Below are 22,171 nucleotides of genomic sequence, written 5' to 3' on the forward strand. Positions count from 1 at the left end.
CCCCCCGCCCCCACCCCTGCTCCATACATGGCCTCCCTGCCCCGCTTGCTGGTGAGTGAAGGGTCAGCCTGGTGCATCTGGGCAGCCCAGACTGATGGCCAGGAGGATGGTAGGCCACTGGGTTTTACTCTTGCTGAGTCCTGGGCTGGGCATCAGAATGGGGAGGAAATAGGGTGGGGGGAGCAGTGGTTGGGGAAGACAGGCCAGTGTCTTCCCCATTGCCCCTTCTTACCACACTGCCAAGAGCAGAGAGTGGCATTTGGGGGAGGGGGGCATTTTCTCCCTAAAGCTCAAAAGGCACCAATGTGTAATGACCGCAAGCATGGACAGAGTCTCTTGAGCCTGCTGCCTTAGGTGGCTCTCCATACCTCAGTTTCTCATCCACAAAATGGGAGCAATAAAAGTACCTACCTCTGGAGTTCCATTGTGGTGCAGCAGGTTAAGGATCCAGCGTTGAAGCCATTGCTGTGGCACGGGTTTGATTCCCGGCCTGGGAACTTCCACATACCACAGGTATGACCAAAAAGAAAAGAGTACCTACCTCAGGGGGTTCAAAAGTCAGAAGACAACATATGTAAAGAGCTTAATTAACATAGGTAAGGTACTTTATAAGTATTAGCTGTTATTATCATTACTGCTACCAGCTAATAATACCTTTGGGGTGCTGAGGGTTAGCTGGTGGGCGGGAGACCCCTCACATCCTTTGGATGCAGGAAATCAGGGGTGTTTGGGGCTACCTGTGACCTGCAGCTGCTAGCATGTCTATTATTGTGCTTCTAAGCCCAGGATCCAGAGCACATGTCAGACGAGCTCATGTGGTCAACAGCAGCAACGGCAATGTGGGGTTTTGGTCCACTGCTCCCCCCACCCTATTTCCTCCCCATTCTGATGCCCAGCCCAGGACTCAGCAAGAGTAAAACCCAGTATATACTTGTAAAATGGATGGATGGAGGGATGGATGGATAGATGTCACTCTGGGATAGTGGGTTTTCAAATTCCAGTATGCCCCCCTGGGGCTCCTACCAAAAATGCAAAGCCCTTGTCCCCCATGGAAAGTTTCATTCTATAGGCCTGGGGTATGGCCAGGAAAGGCCCTTTCTCCTGGCACCCCAGATGCCAGTGGTCCTTAAGCCAGGATGTGGGGAAGAAAGTCCTAGGAAGGAAACTATTCTGTAGGAAGGCAGAGTGCTTCTGGGAATCAGTGAGCCCTCTCCAGGTTTACAGAGGAGAAGGGAGGCTGATGCTGGCACTGGTCTTCTTCCAAATTTGTCAAATTGGAAGCAAAGCAAGTGTGTCCCAGTGACCAGGCTTGTGCTGGAGATCTGAGAGAACACCAGTGAGCCCCAAGGGTGGGAGAACTGGGGACCTAGTAGCAGTGCGAACCACACCCAGCTATGTAGGGAGTGTCTCCTCATCTCATTGTCTCTGGGCTGCTTCCACACATACCCCTAGATGGGAGGAGGAAACATAAAACCAGGACCTAGCCTGAGGTTGTGGCCAAAGGGAAATTACTGCTGTGACCCTGGGAGGCCGTCCTCCAGGGCATTGGTCCATTTCAGGTCCAGGCTGGCTGCCAGGCTATCAGACCCTCAGGTCCCGTTTAGCCTTCAAACATGGCCTGAGCCACCCCCTTTCCCCTGGAGCAGGAGGCTTGGCGGGGGGCAGAGCTGCAGAGGCTTTGGTATCTGGACTGGGCTCTGGAGCTTAGAGTCTGGGGCCAGCTGCCTGTGGCAGCATCCTAGGAGACTTCCAGGGACACACTCTCCTGGGCCAAGCTCCCAAGTGCAAACAACAGGATGAGAGGAGAGACCCAGGGAGTTCCTGTCATGTTGCAGCGGAAATGAATCTGACGAGGAACCATGAGGTTGCGGGTTCAATCCCTGGCCTTGCTTAGTGGGTTAAGGATCCAGCGTTGCCGTGAGCTGTAATGTAGGTCGCAGACACGGCTCGGCTCTGGTGTTGCTGTGACTGTGGCTGACAGCTACAGCTCTGATTGGACCTCTAGCCTGGGAACCTCCATATGCCATGGGTGTGGCCCGAAAAAGTAAAAAAAGAAAAGAGAGAGAGAGAGAGACCCAGGATATGAAACTAAGTAGGGGATGTGTGCGAAGGTGAAGGCAAGAGGGGGAAACTCCTGGAAGGCCTGGAGCACTTAGCATAGCTTTATAGGATTCCCGTTGCCAGCACAGATGTGCCTTGAGGGCTTTTAGAAAGGATGACAAATGGGTTTTCTCTTACCTGCCAACTTTGATTGATGGGTAATGGCTGCCTGATGAGGACCAGGAAGCCAAACAGGCTCAATTGGTAGAGGCTGCTGTGTGTGCGGAGATGGAGAGGGCACACTGCGACAACTGTCTGCCATCCTCGGAGAGATAGCCCTTGGATCTCGTGCACAAAGTGGCTGCTATGGTCCTCATGGTTACGGGTGTTCCCCCACCCCCCCACCCCCCCACCCCCCGCGTCCCGACCCCTCCTCAATCCTTTTCAGACAGCTTGAGGAAAAGGCAGCCCTCCTTCTTCCCTCTCTGCCTGAGCTCCTGGCTCACCTGTCTGCCCTCCTTCCCTGGGCCTGGGCCAGCGTGATCTGCTGTGATCCAGCCTCAGCGCAGGCCTAAGCAGGCTGACAGGCAGGAGGGCAGAGTCCCCAGGCGAGCAGGCGGACAGAAGGCTAGGGAGTGTCCTCTTCTGTATGCCCCTCAGCCAGCGTAGACACTGCTGCGATGAACAGTGATTGTCTCCCAAGGGCGTGGCCTCGCACACCTGCCTCTCCAGGGGTGATAAGTCACCGCCCTCTCCCAGGCTGCATGGCCCAGGGTCTATTTGGCTTAAGGCAGGAAGAAGGGACGGGTCCTTTCACACTGATGGCCCACACTAGACCTGGGTGCCCGTGGGAGCCTGCTCCAGCCCAGGTGCTCTGCAACTGTTTCCACTTGAAAGAAAGAACTGAGGGCTTCTGGGGCTCCCAGAGCCAGGTGCCAGTCCTGAGGGTCTGGCGGGTGACCAAGTCTCTGGGCACCTGCAGAGCATGGGCAGATGGTGGCTCTGTGTGCATGTGCGTCGACACAGGCCTGAGCCCACGGTGATCCATGACCCACGGTTAACCTGCCCGGCTCCCTGAGGCCCCGTCCCCTCCCGGCTGTTTATAGGCCCTGCAGCTGGGGGGATTTATGTCCACACATCGGCACTTTCCCCCTTACTAATGACCCTTCTGTTTGGCCAAGAACAAAGAGGCCTTCAGAGATAAGTTATGGCTCCATTGCCATCAATTTGTTCTCGGCCTCTTGGGGCCAAACCACAACTGAAGAATGACAAGTTTCTTTGCCATGGAGGACCTGGCCCAGGCCCCATCCCTCCCTCCACCTGTGCCTGCGCTGCCCCTCACCAAAGGCATTGCTCCCCTGGGGCCTGACCTCGGGAGCTCTGCGGGCGCCTGTCCTCAGTGGCCAGCCCAGCCAGTAGTCTGAGCAGACACCCTTCTAGGCCAGAGGGATATTGTCCTATTCTAAGAGGCAGCTGCATCCCCACGCTGCAGAGCACTGGACTTGGGGTCCGGAATTGTGGGTTTGAAGCCCAGAAATGCCACTCCCAGCAGGATGTCCAAGCAAAGCGTTTGGTCCTCTTAACCCCATAAGCCTCATCCATGGAACGGAGGTAATAACTCCCATGGCAGATAAGACGGTGCCAGAGAGAGAGACTCTAAAGGGCCATAAACTATTAAGTGTTATTAATTGGCAACGAAAGATCCAGACCTGGGATCCCTCATTTCCTCCTTCATTCATTTATGTGTAGAGAAGTGAGTGGTTGAGAGCGCAGGCTTTACAGTCGCTGTCCAGGGTTGGGTTCATGAGCTGTGCTGGCCGATACTGTTGCCTGTGTGGCTATAAGATAAGCCACAGGATTTTGAAGACTCTGTATGTTAAACAGCTTGCGGAATATCTCAATCACTTCGTATATTGATGACATGTTGACATGGTATATTAGATATATGGAGTTAAAAATAACATTATTAAAATGAATTTTACCTATTTATTTTTTTCATGTGGATACTAGAGGATGTCAAATAACACATGTGGCTCACATTCTATTTCTACGGGCAGCTCTATTCCAGAGTTAGACTGCCCTGGCTCGCCTTCTGCCACTGACCCGCTGTGTAACCTTCTGGGCATCCGTTTTCCAATCTGTAAAGTGGAGGTGATAGCAACCGATGCCTCACAGGGGAGCTGTGGGGATTCAGGGAGCTAAGACGTGGAAGCACTTAGAGCACCTGAATTTGCAGGAAGTCTCAACAAGCGGGGATTCTTGATAGCCACCCACAGTGGGCTGAGGGTTTTCTCTGGGCCAAGAGCTGATGTCCTGAGAAAGCTACAGTGGGGTAGGGGTGGGGAGGACGGATGCTGTGGAGAAAGGCTGTGCTGGTAATTGTGGACGTGGAGTCGTGGCTCCCGGGGGGCCTGCTAGGCTGGTCTTTCTACTTTAGTGCATGTTCAAAAATATCTGTCATAAGAAGCGAGAACGCGTCCATGGGAGGGGGCGCCTCCCCAGCTGTCCCCAGGTGGGGAGGCTTTACAGAGGAGAGGTCACGTAAGCCACCCCGGACTGATGAGCAGGAACCAGCCGGGATGGTGAAGGGAGAGTCTGCTGCAGACAGAGGACCAGGGTGTACCAGGATCCCAGAGCAGGAGAGAGCGCTGCGGTAATTGAGTGTGGCTGAGCGCAGGACCTGAGGGAGGCCATGGGCAGAGAAGGCCACAGAGCGCGCACAGCCAACCCTGCAGGGGGAAGGCCCAGCCTAGGAGAATGCCAGGCCCTGGTCCTGAGAGCAGTGGGGAGCCAGCTTAGCAGGGGAGGGACTTGATCAGGGGTGTGTTGTGCGCAGCTCAGGGTGAGTTGGGAAGGGCAGGCGGGAGCCATCAGGTCAGCAGAGAGGCTGCCATAGTGTCCCCCAACTGGGGGACATCACAGTGGGGACATAGAGACAGAGAGGGCCAAAGGATGGTGAGGAAGTAAGTTGACAGGAGACAGGTGAGTGAAGGTGCGGGAGGAGCCCAGGGCTGGCCCTTGGCCTGAGATGCCTTTAGAGCCCCCTAGGGCAGAGAAATCGCTTTATTTAACTTCCAGCTAGTATTCGTTCCAGAGACGCACCCTCTCTTCCCAGTTAAGTGACCTGGAGGGAGTGACTAAAAGCCTTGAAGCATCAGTTTCCCCATCTTTAATCTGGAGCCAGTGGTCTTTCTCACAGAGTTGTGACAAGTAAATGAGACCATTATATCAAACAAGTGGCATTTGGGGCACGTCCACCATAGGTCAGCACACAGTAGGCCCTCAACCGATGTCAGTGCTTTTCCTTCCTGCCTACCACCTGTCAGGATGCAGTGGAAACAAGCATGCCTCATGCTATCAGCAGCCCTTCTTCCTCGCTGTGGTCTCATTTATGAGCCAAGAAGCAGGCTCTCCCAGGTGGCCAGGAGTCCAGGTTGGAAGCTTCTCTTAGGACTCTGTCCTGCCATTCATGTCCTGCCCAGACTCTTCATCTCTTCCTAATCACTCATCACAGGCAGCCCCTCTCTGAGAGGCTGTGAAGCAGTGGTTCTCAAAGTGGGGCCTTGGACCCACAGCAACAACAGCACCTGGGAACCTGTCAGATATGCGAATTCTCAGGCCCCACCCCAGAACTACTGAGTCAGACGCTTAAGATGGGGGCCAGAAATCTGTTTAACAAGCTCTCTGGGTGGTTCTGATGCTGTCCGAACCCTTTTCCCCGCATTGGAAGCATTTCCATTTTCCACAAACACTGCATTGATGAGTTCTCTCACCGGATTCTCTCCTTCCCGCGAATGATGCTAAACGGAGCCTTCTCCAGCACCAGAAGGACCCAGGCTACCCTGGGGTGTGAGGATTTGGTGAAGAAGCCCAAGCTAGCACTGTGCACCGTGTCCTGCATTAAAGCCCCCATCTCAGCCCAGACTCCACTTTCTGGGCTGACGGGACCTAACCTCTCCCGTTAGCCCTTTCCCCATCCAACCCCACTTCTGGGCCTTCTGCAGTTCTGTAGCATCCCCCAGAGTGAGGGAAGGGGAGACCCATTTGTTGAGTCCTGCTGTGTGCTAGGCCCTGGCTGGACCAGTTTATCCCTCACAACAGGTGTGTGAGGGAGACACAATTACTCCACTCTCATAGGCAAGTAAAGCCAGGCTCAGAGACATTCATAGACTGGCCAGGAGTCACAGCTACAAACAAAAGAGCAAGGATTTTTTGTTTTGTTTTGTTTTTCTGCTTTTTAGGGCCACACCCACAGCATATGGAGGTTTTCAGACTAGGGATCAAATTGGAGCTACAGCTGCCAGCCTACACCACAGCCATAGCAATGTGGGATCCAGGCCACGTCTGCGACCAATACCACAGCTTGTGGCAATGCTGGATCCTTAACCCACTGAGCAAGGCCAGGGAGCGAACCTATAACCTCATGGTTCCTAGCTGGATTTATTTCCACTAAGTCACAACAGGAATTCTTTTTTTTTTTTTTTTTTTTTTTTGAGAGCAAGGATTTGAATCGAAGTCTCTTGGGTTCTACAATACAGCCAGTTTCCAAGATGACAATGGTTCTCAAAGTGTTGTCTATACCAGCATCACCCAGAAATTATTAGAAGTGCAAATTTTTGTACCCCACCATAAAACTGAATCAGAAACTCTGGGGATGGACTTCCTGTTGTGGCTCAGCAGTAACAAACCCGACTAGTGTCCATGAGGATGTGGGTTTGATCCCCGGCCTCGCTCAGTGGGTTAAGGATCTGGTGTTGCCATGGGCTGTGGTGTAGGTTGCAGACACGGTTCAGATCCCACATTGCTATGACTGTGGCGTAGGCCAGCAGCTGCACCTCTGATTCTACTCCTAGCCTGGGAACCTCCATATACCTTGGGTGTGGCCCTAAAAAGCAAAAGAAGGAAGGAAGGAAGGAAGGAAGGAAGGAAGGAAAGAAAGAGAAGAAAAAAAGAGAAAGAGAAATAAAAAGAAAAAACCAAAATTCTGGGGGTGAGGCCAGGTGACACTGATGCTGCAGGTCTTGGGACCACGCTTGAGAAGCTCTGGTCTAGAAGAGCATGTGTCATCAACAGGCAGTATCTCCCCCTAAGGGGGCAAAAATTTGTTCTAAGGGGCGAAAAAAATCTTACTCCTTTTATGTATATATGATATCTATGGTATAATTTCATGCAGGCAAGGGAAGCAGTTGGTGAAAAAAGTTTCAAATGGCTAGGGAGGTCAGGAGAACACACGATAATGGAAAAAAAAAAAAAGATTGAGAAACACTGGCCTAGAGTAAAGAATAGGTGAGCAGTATCAGGGCCAGAACCCCTCAGTGCCAGTTTGAAAGGCAGTGGTCACACATGGGCACCTGCCCAGGTACGTCAGTGAAAGACAAAGCCCTCAACTGCCACTTATTGGATTTTTCTTTTCCTCTTTTTTTTTGCTTTTTAGGGCTGCACCCACAGCATATGGAGGTTCCCAGGCTAAGAGTCAAATTGGAGCTACGCTGCTGGCCTAGACCACAGCCACTGCAACGCCAGATCCCAAACCATGTCTGCAACCTACACCACAGCTCACAGTAACATTGGATCCGCAATCCACTGAGCGCGGCCAAGGATCGAACCCTCATCCTTATGGATACTAGTCAGATTCGTTTCCACTGCACCACAATGGGAACTCCCTTAATTTCATTTTTAATGCTGCCAAGTGAGGCACTTCCTTGAAAAGACCTTGAACATTTTGAAGTGAAAGCTCTGTGTGTGTGTGTGTGTGTGTCTAAAGAGGGATAGAGAATAATCAGATAGTCATATGGCCCAAGTCCACACCCCTCCATACACCCATAACTAAATCAGGCCCGTGGCCATGGCGTGGTGGGGGCAGCTACTGCAGGAGACCATCGTTTGAATCACTTCAAAGCCCTCGTGATTAAGCTGCTTGGCATTTTTCTGCCCCCAAGAGGTAAAAACTCAGAAAAGTAGATATGCTTTGGAAATCTGAACTGCACACCAAAAACCCTGGCTTGGGGTACACAGGGGGTGCCTGGAAGCACCAGAAACCTCAGGGCCTCTGGCCAGGAACCATGGAGAATGACCCACATGGCTGGAACAAGAGGGAACCAGGGAGGAATTGGGGCAGATCAGAGAAAAGTGATGGGGCCAATTGGTGGAGGGCATTCAAGGCAAAAGACATGGGTTTTTGAGCATGACTGGGGTGGGAGGGTCATCAGAAGATTTATCTCATGGGAGTTCTGGATAATCAGAACTGGAAGCACTAGAATGAGGGTGATCTGCTAATATGCTGTCTCACCAGTTTAAAGGAGGAGTGGGGGTTGTGGTGCACGTATACAGGAGGGAAGTCAGCAAAGTGATATACTGGAAATAGATGGTGCATGAGAAGAGGGGGCAAAGAAGCTTCTAATCTCCAAGTCTAGGTTTCTGGGGTCCTGGTGGTGGCCTAAGCATATTCATAAGGAAAGCTGATCTGCTGACCCATGTCAGCACATGTACCAGAACTCTCGAATCCCTTACCAAGGCAGACATCTCTAATTGATCCCAGCACACTTTCCCACTGAACCTAGATGGGCCTCCAACCCTCCATCAGCCACTAGTAGTTGATAGACATTCCCTCAAGATCTGGAATGAATGTGCCCTCCAAGATTTATCCAGTTTGCATCCCATGGTTCTCTTCTTTCAATAATATCTAGGGATGGTGTCTCTGACCTTTTAAAAATTAATTAAACAAATATTTACAGTTCTCTCCCACCACCATATCAAAACAATGCTGTATCATGCTAACACTAAATTCTTCCTGGTGAGCCACAGGAGAGCCCACACTTCATTCTCCCTCTGATCTTTCTCCCTCCTCTCCTCAGGGGTACCCTTCTTCTTTGCTCCTGCTCCCCATAGTCTTCTGTGCCCTGCCTTTGTGATAAACCCAAGTCTCCATTCTCCTCTTTGTCAGTACCCGTGCCTTGCTCCTTGCTTCTCTCCCATGAATCACATTGGTCAGTGGACTTTTAAGACCCCCCTTTCCGCCTCTCCTCTTTCCCACACCCTCTTCATGAGCAGAAGTCTCTAACCTTTGCCAGGACACTCTGGCACCTCCTGTGGGCCCTGTGTTCTGTGGGAGCTCCCCCATGACCTTCCAGTTAGCCCCAAGCCACACCTCTTCTGCTGCACCCTGATTCCACCTCCACAGCTGGCAGGAGATCGGCCTTAGCTCAGCCCAGGAACTGCTCCCCTTCAGGCCTGGGGTCTGGCAGACCCGCCTGTTGGGGCTGCTTTTGGGGCTGAGGCTCATTCTAGTTCATGCCTAGAGGTTGCTTTGCAGGGGGGCGGCAGGAGGGGGGTGTCGCATCTACTCTAGTTTCCTCATGTCAACAGGCATTTGCCTTTTTAAAAAATGTGGCTCTTTTCTAGTTTTTTCTCATCCCTAAATAACTGTTTTGTATTAGACTTCTAGGGGCTTTGAGATCCTTGGAGGGTTATGAAATTCACCAGAATGTATTTTGTTTTCTTTCTTTCTTTTTCTTTCTTTCTTTCTTTCTTTCTTTCTTTCTTTCTTTCTTTCTTTCTTTCTTTCTTTTTCTTTTTCTTTCTTTCTTCCTTCCTTCCTTCCTTCCTTCCTTCCTTCCTTCCTTCCTTCCTTCCTTCCTTCCTTCCTTTATCTTTTTAGGGCCGCACCTGTGGCATATGGAGGTTCTCAGGCTAGGGGTCCAATCTGAGCTGTAGCCACCAGCCTACACCACAGCAATGTGGGATCTGAGCCGTGTCTGCAACCTACACCACAGCCCATGGCAATGCCAGATCCTTAACCCACTGAGCAAAGCCAGGGATCGAACCTTCGTCCTCATGGATGCTAGTCAAATATGTTTCCGCCGAGCCACGACAGGAACGCCTTCTCTTTCTTTCTTAACTTGGCACACTTGAGGCACACAGCACTGATTTAGACAGTCTTCGGCTCATGATCAGCATTGGTTCATGTGTGGACCTCTTTTAGTTTCATTATTAATTTTTGAATAATATTGTGGACACTCATGAACCCACCAACCCAAGAGCTTGACCATCATACAGACCTCACAGCTGCCCATGGTCCTTCTCTAGCCCATCCTCTGCCTCCCCACCCCCATACCTACCTCTTTGAATCTTGCATTTATTTTCATTCCTTTGCTTTTCAAAGATATTTTGCCAACTATGCATGTTGCTTGGATTTTGTTGTCTTTGAACTTTATTTTAAAAGTACCGTGTTATACACAGTCTCCTGGGACTTGTGTTTTCCACTCAATATGATCTATCAAAGATCCATGCCTCTTTTTTTTTTTTTTTTTTTTTTGGCATGGCTATCATTTGTTCATTTTTATTACTGTCTATTACTTCAGCATGTGAAAATATCACAGGTAATCCATTTTCTTGCAGAATGGTATATGAATTGGTTTTTGCTATTACAAACCACGTGGCTGTAGGAACATGGTGGGGGAGTTTGCCCTGGGCTACATGCACCCTCTCTCACCCTCACACTAACCCTAGAACGCAGCCGGCTAGAGCCGTCTTACGGATAAGGAAACCAGACCCGCAGAGCTCACGAAACATCCTTAGGGTCACATAGCACGTATGTGGGGGCAGGGGCACTCGATTCAAATCCAGACCTTCCTGCTTCCGAAAACCACATTCTTCTTGCCACCTATTACTGTTCCGCCTGGGAAACTGAGTGATGCCTGTCAGCCCCTCAGTCTGGGTGCCAGACTGGATTCCTAGGGTTCATTCATTCTTTCACTTAACCAGCAAATATTAATTGGCCACCTACGGTGTCCCAGTCTCCATGCCAGACCCCAGGGACCAACAGTAAAGGGAAAGTTGCTGTCACTGCACCCACGGAGCTCACATTCTAGTTGGAAAGATAAATAAGGGCAACGTCTCCTGGTCACATTAAGTACTGGGAAAGTGCATCAGCATGAGGAGGAGATAACTGGGGCAAGGGGCCACTTAGGAAGGGGGGTGTCAGGAAAGGCTGGATTGGGGGACTTCAGTCACCTGCCTCAGGCTCCCCAGGTTATGGGCTTGAGAGGAGATCTCATCCCTCCCACCTCAGAAAAGGTCTCAGATATCTTTTGGGGGCTTTGAACCTGCAAAGAGTCCCTCTAAGCAGCTCAGATTGCCAGCTCCCTTTTTCATCTGATTCCCCGGATGACTGCTCAGCTTTCAAGGCAGCCCCCAGCCGGGGCTAATCTGAAATAAAAGTTTTTATTTATCTAGCTTGATACCTGGTGCAAGGTTAAATCATACAAGAGAAAAAGCAATAAAAGAGAAAGATTAAGCGTAAGGCGCGGTCTTAGGCATGCCCTTTTGCAATATGGTTACAAAGATATTAAGCCTCAAGTCACCAACAGTCTCACGCTGCTGTTCCCTTGCCTCTCTGGGCCCAGCTCAGCCAGAGCAGGAAGGGGGAGGAGAGGATGGTGGTGGGGGCCTCAGGAGGGAGACACCCTGGGGTGCCCTGCAGAGAAGGGTGAGTGAAGCAGATGGAGTTCTGGTAGCTCAGCCTGTCAGCCACCTCCCACCCCCACGCAGCTCTGATTCATGACTTCCCAGGGGAACAAAAATGTTGACATCTGCACCTACGTTCCTGTCAGCATCTCCATGTCATCAGTATTTATTGTGTGCCTGCTATGGGCCAGGCACCCTGGAGAGAGAGTGGGAGAAATCTTAGTCACGGGCCCTTCTCACAGCCAGCCTGCCTCAAGTCTCAGCTGACCTTGAGCAAGCTACTTCTCCTGTCTGTGCCTCAGTCTCCTCATCTGTACAATGGGACTATTAATAGGGTTTATCTAGGAGTTCTGTTGTGGCTCAACAGGTTCAGAACCCAACTAGTATCCATGAGGATGCGGGTTTAATCCCTGCCCTCCCTCAGTGGGTTAAGGATCCAGCATTGCCATAAGCCTCAGCATAGGTTGCTGATGTGGCTCAGATCCTGCATTGCTGTGGCTGTGGTGTAGGCCGGCAGCTTCAGCTCTGATTCACCCCTAGCCTGGGAGCTTCCATGTGGCACAGGTAAAGCCATGAAAAAAAAAATTTATCTTAAACAGTATCATCTGATTGATGACAAGCACATACAAAAATAGGTATTAGAGTTCCTCAGAGTACAGGTGATAATGGACTATCTAGAAATGCAAATGTCACTGGTTCTTGCCCCTCCACCCTGCCTGCAAAACCTAAGACTACAGCTCTGTGCAAAACCCCCAAGCGGTTGCAGGGGCCCCTACACAGTGGAAAGGGAGGCAGTTCCCACTCGCTGTCTACCTGACCTGCTCTTTTGCCCTCTACCCCTCGTGGGTGTCCCTTGCACAAAGCCAAGTGGGTAAATCACCTGGGACCCGGCCCTCAGCAAGCCTCCACAGCCACTGGAATGGTCTAGCCTCCCCTGGATGCTCCATGACCATGAGCCAAAATGGATTGTGGGCAGAGACAGCGGCTGCTCGTCTCCCCTCTGCAGCTGCACTTGGGCTTGGGCCCCACAGCACCCTTGTTGGGCCCCTTTGCACTGCATGCCCCCTACCTCCACTCTTCAGTCCTTCTCTCCAGCAGACCCAGACAGAGCCATGAGGATGTCATGCCACCCACCCCCCCGACTCCTGCCCCTCCTACAGAGCCCATGTTGTAAACAGAAATTTAAAATGTGTAAAAGGAGTTTCTGTCATGGCTCAGCCGTTAACCAACCTGACTAGTATCCACGAGGACGCAGGTTCAATCCCTGGCCTCGCTCAATGGGTTAAGGGTCCAGCATTGCCCTGAGCTGTGGTGTAGGTTGCAGATGTAGCTCAGATTGCATTGCTGTGGCTGTGGTGTAGGCTGGAGGCTATAGCTCCAGTTGGACCCCTAGCCTGGGAATTTCCATATGCTTTGGGTGTGGCCCTAAAACGACAAAAGACAAAAAAATAAAAATAAAATAAAATATGAAAGAGAAGGGACCTTTCTTTTAGCCCAAGTGTCAGCCGCTGAAGGCTCACCCACCAGTTCACCAGATAGGTCCGGTACAGGCCCCCAGGAGAGCCCTACTGCACAAATAATTTGTCATACAATCCCGAAGCAGGACGTATATCACAAAGGCTCCAAGCAGTCAGGCAAGGGTCTGTTCTTGGGAAAGGCAGTCCGTGAGGGATGATTTTGAGAGACCGAGAGGAAGGGGGTGTCACAGTCATGGGGCAGAGTATGAGCACACATTCGGGGGCCCTCCTCTCCAGCCTGAACAGCCTCCTGCAGCATGAGACTCATGTTGGGAGAGCTTTGATTGCCAGAATAAGAGGTCACAATAACACAGCAATAGTATCAAACTGTTCATGGATGCTTAGGACTAGATCTAAATGCTTCTCCTGCATTAGCTCTTTAAATTCTCCTAATGATCCCATGAGGTAGGTACTGTTATTGTCAGCCCATTTTGCAGATGAGGAATCTGAGGCTCAGCTACCAGAAGTCACATGGCTGGTGGGAGGAAGAGCAGATTGGCTCCGGAACCCACACTTCACCAGTGCCCTAGCCTCACTCTCCCTCCCCCTGCCCCGAGCTTGGTGGGACTGCGGGGGTTGGGGAGTCCCTGGATCTCCCTTTGGGCTCGGCTGTCTTCCTGTGCGCACCCCCCTGCAGCCCTCCCTCTGCCTCTCGGCCAAGTGCTCCTCCTGAGTCAATTAACTGGCTGCCCCATTCAAATATTTGACCAATATCCTGGAAACAGAGATTTCAGGGCAGATATTTTCAGACGTTGATTGAAGTGAACAAACATCCTGACACAGAAAGAATTTATTGCTCACATTCTCCTTCTGCTGGGCTGTGCTCCATCCCAGTGCCAGCAGACGGCATTTCTTTTGTGGGGGGCAGTGAGGTGGAATCAGGCCGCCTCTGTTTTCCAGCTCACTGCCCCTCTTGCCCCCTCCTGCAGCCAGTGCCAGAGGATGCCCCACTCTGAAGGACCACATCAGTGAAGCACTTTGGAATCGGCGAAAGCAGAGGCCCAGGGCATTTCACAGCAGTGTCCAGCACAGCAAGGGTTATTTTAAAGGAGACAGTAACTGATTTTTCTTCTTAATGATGGTGGAAGTCTTAGAGGTCCCTGTGTCATTTAATTGGGTCATAGGGAGCACTTTGGAAAGGAGAACTTGAGGTCCTGGGATACTGTCAGTCCTTAGAAGTCTATAGGGACAGAAGAGTTACCTCCTCATGACTCAGCAGGTGCTCAGCGAGGTGTTGGCAAGCCAGCCTCCCTTCTTGGTGGTCTTGGGGAGACGGGGTCTAGAATGGAAATTGGAAGTGGAAAGCCATTCTCTGAGAGGCTTGAGGATGTGCTGGGGACATAAGCCTATGATGTGCTTGTCAGTAGGTCCTCTGGGAGATCAGAGGACACGGAGAGTACTAGGGGCTGGGGCTGGGAGGAGGGCAGAGGCTTTGCCCCAACAGCTGATTCCCCAGAGAGACGATTTTAAGTGATGCGTGGGTGGGGCGTGAAATAACATGGAATCACACAGTGAGACGGCTATTCCCTTCTCAATTCTCTTTTAGAGTTTCTCTTTCTGCCAGTTCTGTCCAAGACAAAGTCCGGTTGGGTCCTCACACCTTTAACACCTCCCTACTCCTTGGCTCATCTCTCTGTTGAACAAAAGGAGAGCTGCTGGAGCCTTCAGATGCCAAGCCGAGGCAGCCAAACTCTAACCATATAGGCTAATTTATCCATGTTACAGTCACTCGCTATGTATGGCCAATGAAGCAGTCCTTCATTTGTGATTTTCTTAAATAGGTTCTTTTAGAATGATTTTTTAAATGGAAAAACTGAATCAAAGCAAAACAGTAAATAAGAATGTGGCATAGCAGAAACGAATCTGACTAGTATCCACGAGGATGTAGGTTCAAGCCTTGGCCTCCCTCAGTGGCTTAAGGATCTGGCGCTGCTGTGAACTGTGGTGTAGGTCGCAGATGGGGCTTGGATCCTGCATTGCTGTGGCTGTGGTGTAGGCCAGCCGCTGTAGCTTCAATTTGACCCCTAGCCTGGGAACCTCCATGTGCTGCAGGTGGGGCCCTAAAAAGAAAAAAAAAAAAAGAAAGAAAGAAAGAAAGAAAGAAAAAATAACAAGAGTTGCATGCAGTTATGGGAAAAGTTGGGAGGGTGACATCCCAATGAGTGAGGACTGGACAATCCTGACAGTGGGAACATGTGACCTGAGCCATTCCTCATCTGTACAATGAAGCTTCTGGGGATTCCGAGAGTTGCACTAGGACATGTAAAGTGCTCAGAAGAGCACCTGCCATTGGACAAGAACTTGGGAAATACCAGCCCTCTGTTGGGTAAGATTGTGTCAATGATGCCACCTTGGAAATGGGGGCACACCCGAACCCTCAGGCAGTATCACTGGGACTGAAGGATGGATGGGCGAGGTGGAGAGGGGGCACCCCAAGCAGGAGCAGCCAGCTGGAGCAAAGGCTTTGAGGGAAGGCTGCTCCTTAGGGGTCTAAGGGGCACCAGATAAGCCCGTTGAGGCAGCAGAAGAGGAAAGGGGAAGGTGATTGGAAGGGTCTTTAGGGTCAAGTTCAGGGCCTCTGTGGTCCCAAGACTTCAACAACACTTAGGCAGCTAGAGAAGGGGGCCTTCTGTGAGGCTGTGGGGTTCCTCCAGGACCTGGGGCAAACCCTCCCCGGAGTCAGGCCTCTCGGGATGAGGAACTGGGACAGAGCTGGAGCAGTCTCTCCTTTCTTACAGCATTTGTATTTGTTTCCTATGGCTTCAGTAACAAAGTACCCCAAACTTAGGGGCTTAAAACCACAGATTTTTTTTGCTCATGATTCTGGAGGCCAGAGGCCCAAATGTTTTATCTCTATAGGGATAGCTGGTTCCATTGTCACCATAGCCAAGCTGGTTACTTCTGGAGGTTCCAAGGGAAAATCCATCCCTGGCCTCCTCCTGGTGGCTGCCAGAATTCATTGGCTTGTGGCTAGACCACTCCAATCATTTCCCCCTGATCACCTCACCTTCTCTTCTGTGAGCAGATATCCCTCTGTTTCCCTCTTTAAGGATCCTTGTGATTATATGTAGGGTGCAGCCAATAATCTCCCCATATGAAGATGCCTTACTGAATCACATTTGCAAAGTCCCTTTTGCCATAGAAGGTAACATTCAGAAGTTCCAAGGATTGAGATCTGGATGTCTTTGATGGCCACTATTTAGCCTACCACAGCATCTTTGTCTTCTCTGGTCACTTGCCCTACTCATCTCTCTCTTCACCACTGGCTCCCTCATGATCCTCCAAGAAGAAGCCATGGATCTACCAAGTCCATGATGGCCATATTGCCTCCACTCCATCATGGCTACTCTTGAGATGTCCTTTGGGTTCTGTCTCAGCTGTCAACCATCTCCACATTCTAGTTTTTCAGTTGCAGATTTCCTAGAGGGAGTCAGATTGGCCAGCTCATCATTACAAGCAGTGTCCACAAGTCACAGGGAGGTGGCAGCCTCAGATAGTATTGCCCTAGGCAGATGGTATGAAAGAGGGCAGCAGGGCCACAAATGGGGTGAGCCCCAAGTCCACCTAGTACATTAAAAAAAAAAAGGATAGTCCAGTGAGACAGAATAGAGCTCTTAGAACCAAACCCACGTATAAATATGGGAACTTGATATATGATAAATGTGGCACCACAAATCAATGGGGAAAAGATGACTCATTTAGTAGCTGGTGTTGGAGAAACTAGCCCACTATATGGACAAATATGAAGCAAGATCCCTACCATACACTGTATACCAAGGGAGTCTCCAGATAGATTAAAGACTTTAATGTGAAAGGCAAAATACAAAGCTCATAAAAGGGAATGTGGGGGTATATCTTTGTGACCTTGAAGTGGGAGAGGACTTCTTGGTACCCAAAGAGCACATAAATGAGCCATAAATGAAAAAATGATCATCAAAGAATTTCCAATCCAATAGGAATGTATAGGCAAAGTTAACAACAGATGCCATGTGGTGAAAAGATTTTTGCAATGATTAAAACCAACAAGGGGGGAATTCCCATCGTGGCGCAGCGGAAACGAATCCGATTAGGAACCATGAGGTTGTGGGTTCTATTCCTGGCCTCACTCAGTGGGTTAAGGATCTAGCGTTGCCGTGAGCTGTGGTGTAGGTCGCAGATGCGGCTCTGATCTGGCGTTGCTGTGGCTGTGGTGTAGGCTGGCAGCTGTAGCTCTGATTAGACCCTAGCCTGTGGACCTCCATATGCTGCAGGTGCGGCCCTAAAAAGAAAAAAAAAAAACAAAAAACCAACAAGGGTGAGTTCTCGTCATGGCTTAGTGGTAGCAAATCCAACCCGTATCCATGAGGACATGGATTTGATCCCTGGCCTCACTCAGTGGGCTAGAGATCTGGCATTGCTATGAGCTGTGGTGTAGTTTGCAGATGTGGTCCAGATCCCTTGTTGCTATTGCTGTGGCTGTGGCTGGTGGCTTCTGCTCCAATTCTACCTTTAGCCTGGGAACTTCCATATGCTGGAGGTATGGCCCTAAAAAGACAAACAAAACAAAACAAAAAAACCAAGTGAAAAATATTTAGAATATGTAAGGAATTCCTACAAATCAGTATGAACAAGTTGGGAAATTCAGTAGAAAAATATGCAAAATCTAATTGGTGGATATATGAAGCGGTACCAAAACTGACTAGAAATCTGAGAAAGGCAAATGGCAATTACAGTGACCAACTTCTTCATACCCCACATGGGCACGTGAGCCAAATTCTCCTCTGCCTGTTTTTGTATGATCTACAAGCTAAGAATGGATTTTAAAGATTAGTATTTTTGCAGTTGATTTGATTGTATAAACACTATCTTTGAACTCCATCTAAATGAAATTTATCCTTTGCCCCCAAAATGCCATTCTTCTTACTGGTAGACTAGTATTACAAAAAAAAAAAAATAGTGCTCAATTATTGTTATATTTCAAATTTGATGATAAATTTTGCAGAAATTTGGAGTTCCCAGGTGGTGCAGCAAAGGATCCAGCTTTGTCACTACTGTGGCTCAGGTCACTGCTGTGGTGCCAGTTTGACCCCTGGCCCAGGACCTTCCACACGCTGAGGGTGTGGCCCCCCCCCCAAAAAAAATTGCAGAGGAGTTCCCATTGTGGTTACAAACCCAGCTAGTATCCATGAGGATCAGGTTTGATCCCTGGCCCCACTCAGTGGGTTAAGGATCAGGCAGTGCCATGAGCTGTGGTGTAGGTTGCAGAAGTGGCTAGGATCTGGCGTTGCTGTGGCTGTGGTGTAGGCTGGCAGCTGCAGCTCCAATTAGACCCCTAGTCTAGGAACTTGCATATGTCACAGGTTGAGCCCTAAGGAAAAAAAATTGTAGAAATTTGTTTTTTCTCTCATCACCAATATGATGTCCTCAATTTTGCCTCTTGACTGGCAAAGTCTTAAATATTTATTATGGCCTTGTAAAGAAAAGGTTTGCCAATCCCTACATAAAGAATATTCTCTGTCAATTAGAAGCCACATACTCTTAGATTAAATCACATGAAATCACCACTTTTTTTTAACCGTTTTAGGGCCACACCCATGGCATATGGAGGTTCCCAGGCTAGGAGTCAAATCGGAGCTGTAGCCGCCAGCCTACACCACAGCCATAGCCACGTAGGATTCGAGCCACATCTGTGACCTATACCACAGCTCATGGCAACGCCGGATCCCTAACCCACTGAATGAGGCCAGAGATCGAACCTGCTTCCTCATGGATGCTAGTCAGATTCGTTTCCACTGAGCTACAATGGGAACTCCAAAACCACCATCTTTACAGGTCAAAAATGGTCGAATGTCAGCAGTTTCATACGGTTCAACTTAATAGATGGACAGACAAAAAAATAGATACATCTTTAAAGCCTAGCATTGAGGGATAAAAGAAATGGAATGGAGTGGCATAATGTCATGTCTGTAAATTAAAAAAAAAAAATCAGTAGCAACAGATATTTAACAATAAAACATGCATATACTGGGACATTGAGCCAAACACTGGATTGGTACTTCTTCTAGAGAAGAGAAGGGAAGGATGGGAGTGAGGGGGAAACCCACCCAACTCTAATAACGTTTACTAACATTTACTGAGTAATTGCCATGTGCCTGGCACTGCTTTAAGCAGTTCACGTGTATTAAGTCATTTACTCCTCGCAGCATCCCGGTAAGGAAGGTATTATCATTGTGGCCACCTTACCGATGAGGAAACTAAGCTCAGAGAAGTTGTTGTCCAAGGCCACTCAACTTGTAAACATCAGAGACAGGATCTGGACCCAGGCAATTTGGACTCCAGGTTTGGGGATCAAATCTGGAAGCCAAGAAGATGCGTATAGTTCAAAGGGATGTGGGAGGCCCCAACAGATCTGAGAACGCAAACTCCCCTCTTACCTAAACCCCATCCCAACTCCGTGCCCAGGAAATCCCTGCTGTTTCTTTCTCATTGTGTTTCTCTGGGACCCCAAAGCACCTTCCTCAGCCTCTGGCCATCCTATAGGCATGGTGGCCAAGGAATTAGGAGGTAAGGGCCCTGTTCCTAACTTGAGTCACAGATGGGATGTGCCGCTCACAGGACAAAACGCCCCACCAGCTGCTCCCTGAGGAGTGACTCTGACACCCGTATGCTGAGGTAGCAGCTAAGGGCTTTGGATCAGATAGGTTCAAGATCAAATCCTGAACCCAAGTTCAGCTGCCTGTGGAACCTCGACAAAGCACTTCTGTAAATTGAGGTTATTTTTTTTAATCATTTATTTATATATATATTTTTGTCTACCCAGTCACACATACATGTATATGTTTTTTTTTTCTCACATTACGTGTTACATCATAAGTGACTAGACAGAGTTCCCAGGGCTGCACAGCAGGATCCCATTGCTGATCTATCCCGAAGGCAACATTCTGCATCTCTCTACCCCAAGCTCCCAGTCCCTCCCACTCCCTCCCCTTCCCCTTTGGCAACCACAAGTGTGTTCTCCAAGTCCATGATTTTCTTTTCTGCGGAAAGTTCCCTTTGTGCCGTATATTAGATTCCAGATATAAATGATGTCATATGGTATAAACACCTACCTCAAAGAGAGGGCCATGCTTACTCAGCACAATGCCTGGCATCTAGTAAGTGCTTAGTAAATTACTGCTGTTTCCAGGTTCACTGACGTCACCTAGGGAAAGTGAGTGCTTTTCACTGCACCTTCTTGAAAGAAGGGCATTTGAGAAGAGCAGAGAGGAGCCTGTGTCATTCTGTTTGCCTGATTCATCTGCCTGTTCTCTTGTTATCCATCCTTCAATACTTCTCCCTGCCTTTAAATCTTATCTTGCCATTCACCACCCCCAAAAGACTTTCCTGACCACCCAACTGGCCCCATCACTCCCATTCCTTTTCTGATAGGAGAGGGGGGTTCATTCTCAGCAACCAGCTCAGCTTCCATTTTCTCTGAGCCCCGATCCCCCACCCTGTGCCCAAGACCATGGCCCCTCTAGGCTATGGCCACCTGGTTGGCTCGGAGTTCATGAGCATCTGCCTTCTTATCTTCATTCTCTTCCTCCCCATCATGTGATCATTGAATCCCCTGGAATCCACATGTCCATCAGGCCTCCAAACCGTGGAGGCCTCCTTGGGCCCCATCCACATTTCCATGAGAAACCAGAAAGAAGCCATCCTTTCCCGAGGGGCTCCCGGGGGCCTGAGCAGCTGGCCCTACGTTATCCACCCTCAGGCTGACACTGCAAGGGAGGGATGGTTTTCCTGTTTTACCCCCTTGAGAACGTGGAAACCGACCGGGTGTGGCCTGCCCAGGATTGTCTAGGTCATGTGTGACATGGCCAGCAGCTGGTACCAAGCCATCATCCTCACACACCTAGGACCTTTCTGTCACACCCCAGTCACCTCCACTGAGAGGTGACCGTCTAATGTCCACATTTCTACCAGGAAATCCATCCCCCTCTTTATTTTTTCCAGGGAATGAAAGGCTAGACCGACTGCCTTTCCCCCATGGCCCTGGTGACTCAGAACTGTTAGTTGGGGCTTGCCTGGCATGGAGCCTGGCCCTTGGCAGCCTCCCTGTGATTAGCACTGATGTTCCCTGGCTCCAAGAGTGGTGCTTTCTGCTTGGCTCCACTCAGAGGTGGAGGGAGGTTCGCACATAACGTGGGTTCAGCAAGGAAAAGGGACTGGCTTTGGGTGAGAGCAGAAGGCAGAAAGCCGCAGAAACCACATGCCTCTTGCAGCGTAATTAGGCTGAAACCCCTCCCAAGGATGTCATGCCAGGCCCTCTATGGAGGTTACATCTTACGCTGACAAGCACTATCAATGTTCCCATTTCTCAGACAAGGAAACTGATGAGAAAAGTTATGTAACACAAAAGGCCTTGCTAGGCCAAGAAGTGGCAGGTCTGGAATGGCACGTGGTGAGTCTGAAGTCCACGTGCTTTCCACCCTGCCCCACCAGATCTTCATGACAACCCCATCATGCACATACCCTGCCCATACTCTTCCCATTTTATGGATGGGTAGCCTGAGGCCAAGAGAGTCAAGAAGCCCAAGGTCATAGGGTTGGTGAATTGGCTCCTGGTCCAGTCCTTAGTCCATCTCCTGTACATAGCACTTTCCCATCCTTACCAGGAAGCCCCCCAGTTCTGGGCAGTAGGAGTGTTAAGTAAGAGGGGAGATGGGCTGGCAGGAGAAATAGATGGGAGGGGTGGCCTGGGTTTGGAGGTCAAGAAGGGCCAAACTGCAGAAAGTGTTAGAAGCAGGTGGAGTCCCTGTCTTGGGCAGGAGGCAGCCGTGTAGGGCTCCTTACAGGAGGAGTGAAGTGCTGAGTTGGTATCTTACAGTGCCTGCTTGTGCCGCCCGCCCTGGGGCCTGCCCCTCAGCCCAGAGCCCCCCCCACCTCCCAAGGCTCCTTCCCTCACAGGTTGGGGACATTCAGCCGCTGAGGTCAGGTCTTTGTTTGAAGGACAGATAATTAATCCCACAAAGTAATCCCAGCACACTCTGGCAGATTTATGGAGATCGCCTCTGTCCCAGGAACTCTGCCTCATCATCTTTCATTTCCCAGGCAAAGCAAGTGACTTGTTATATCACAGGCCCCACGCCAATAGGAATTTCATTTTGGGGTGTTCTCCAGGTGGA

General features: G+C 50.0%; 1 protein-coding gene across 6 annotated transcripts in view; it reads left to right on the forward strand.

Annotated features, from left to right (window-relative positions):
• CDH23 (cadherin related 23) overlaps nucleotides 1–22,171 on the forward strand; it is a 467,077-nt gene that overhangs the window by 211,469 nt on the left and 233,437 nt on the right. The window lies entirely within an intron of this gene.

Source organism: Sus scrofa, chromosome 14 (genome assembly GCF_000003025.6).
Source record: "Sus scrofa isolate TJ Tabasco breed Duroc chromosome 14, Sscrofa11.1, whole genome shotgun sequence".
Lineage (NCBI taxonomy): Eukaryota > Metazoa > Chordata > Mammalia > Artiodactyla > Suidae > Sus > Sus scrofa.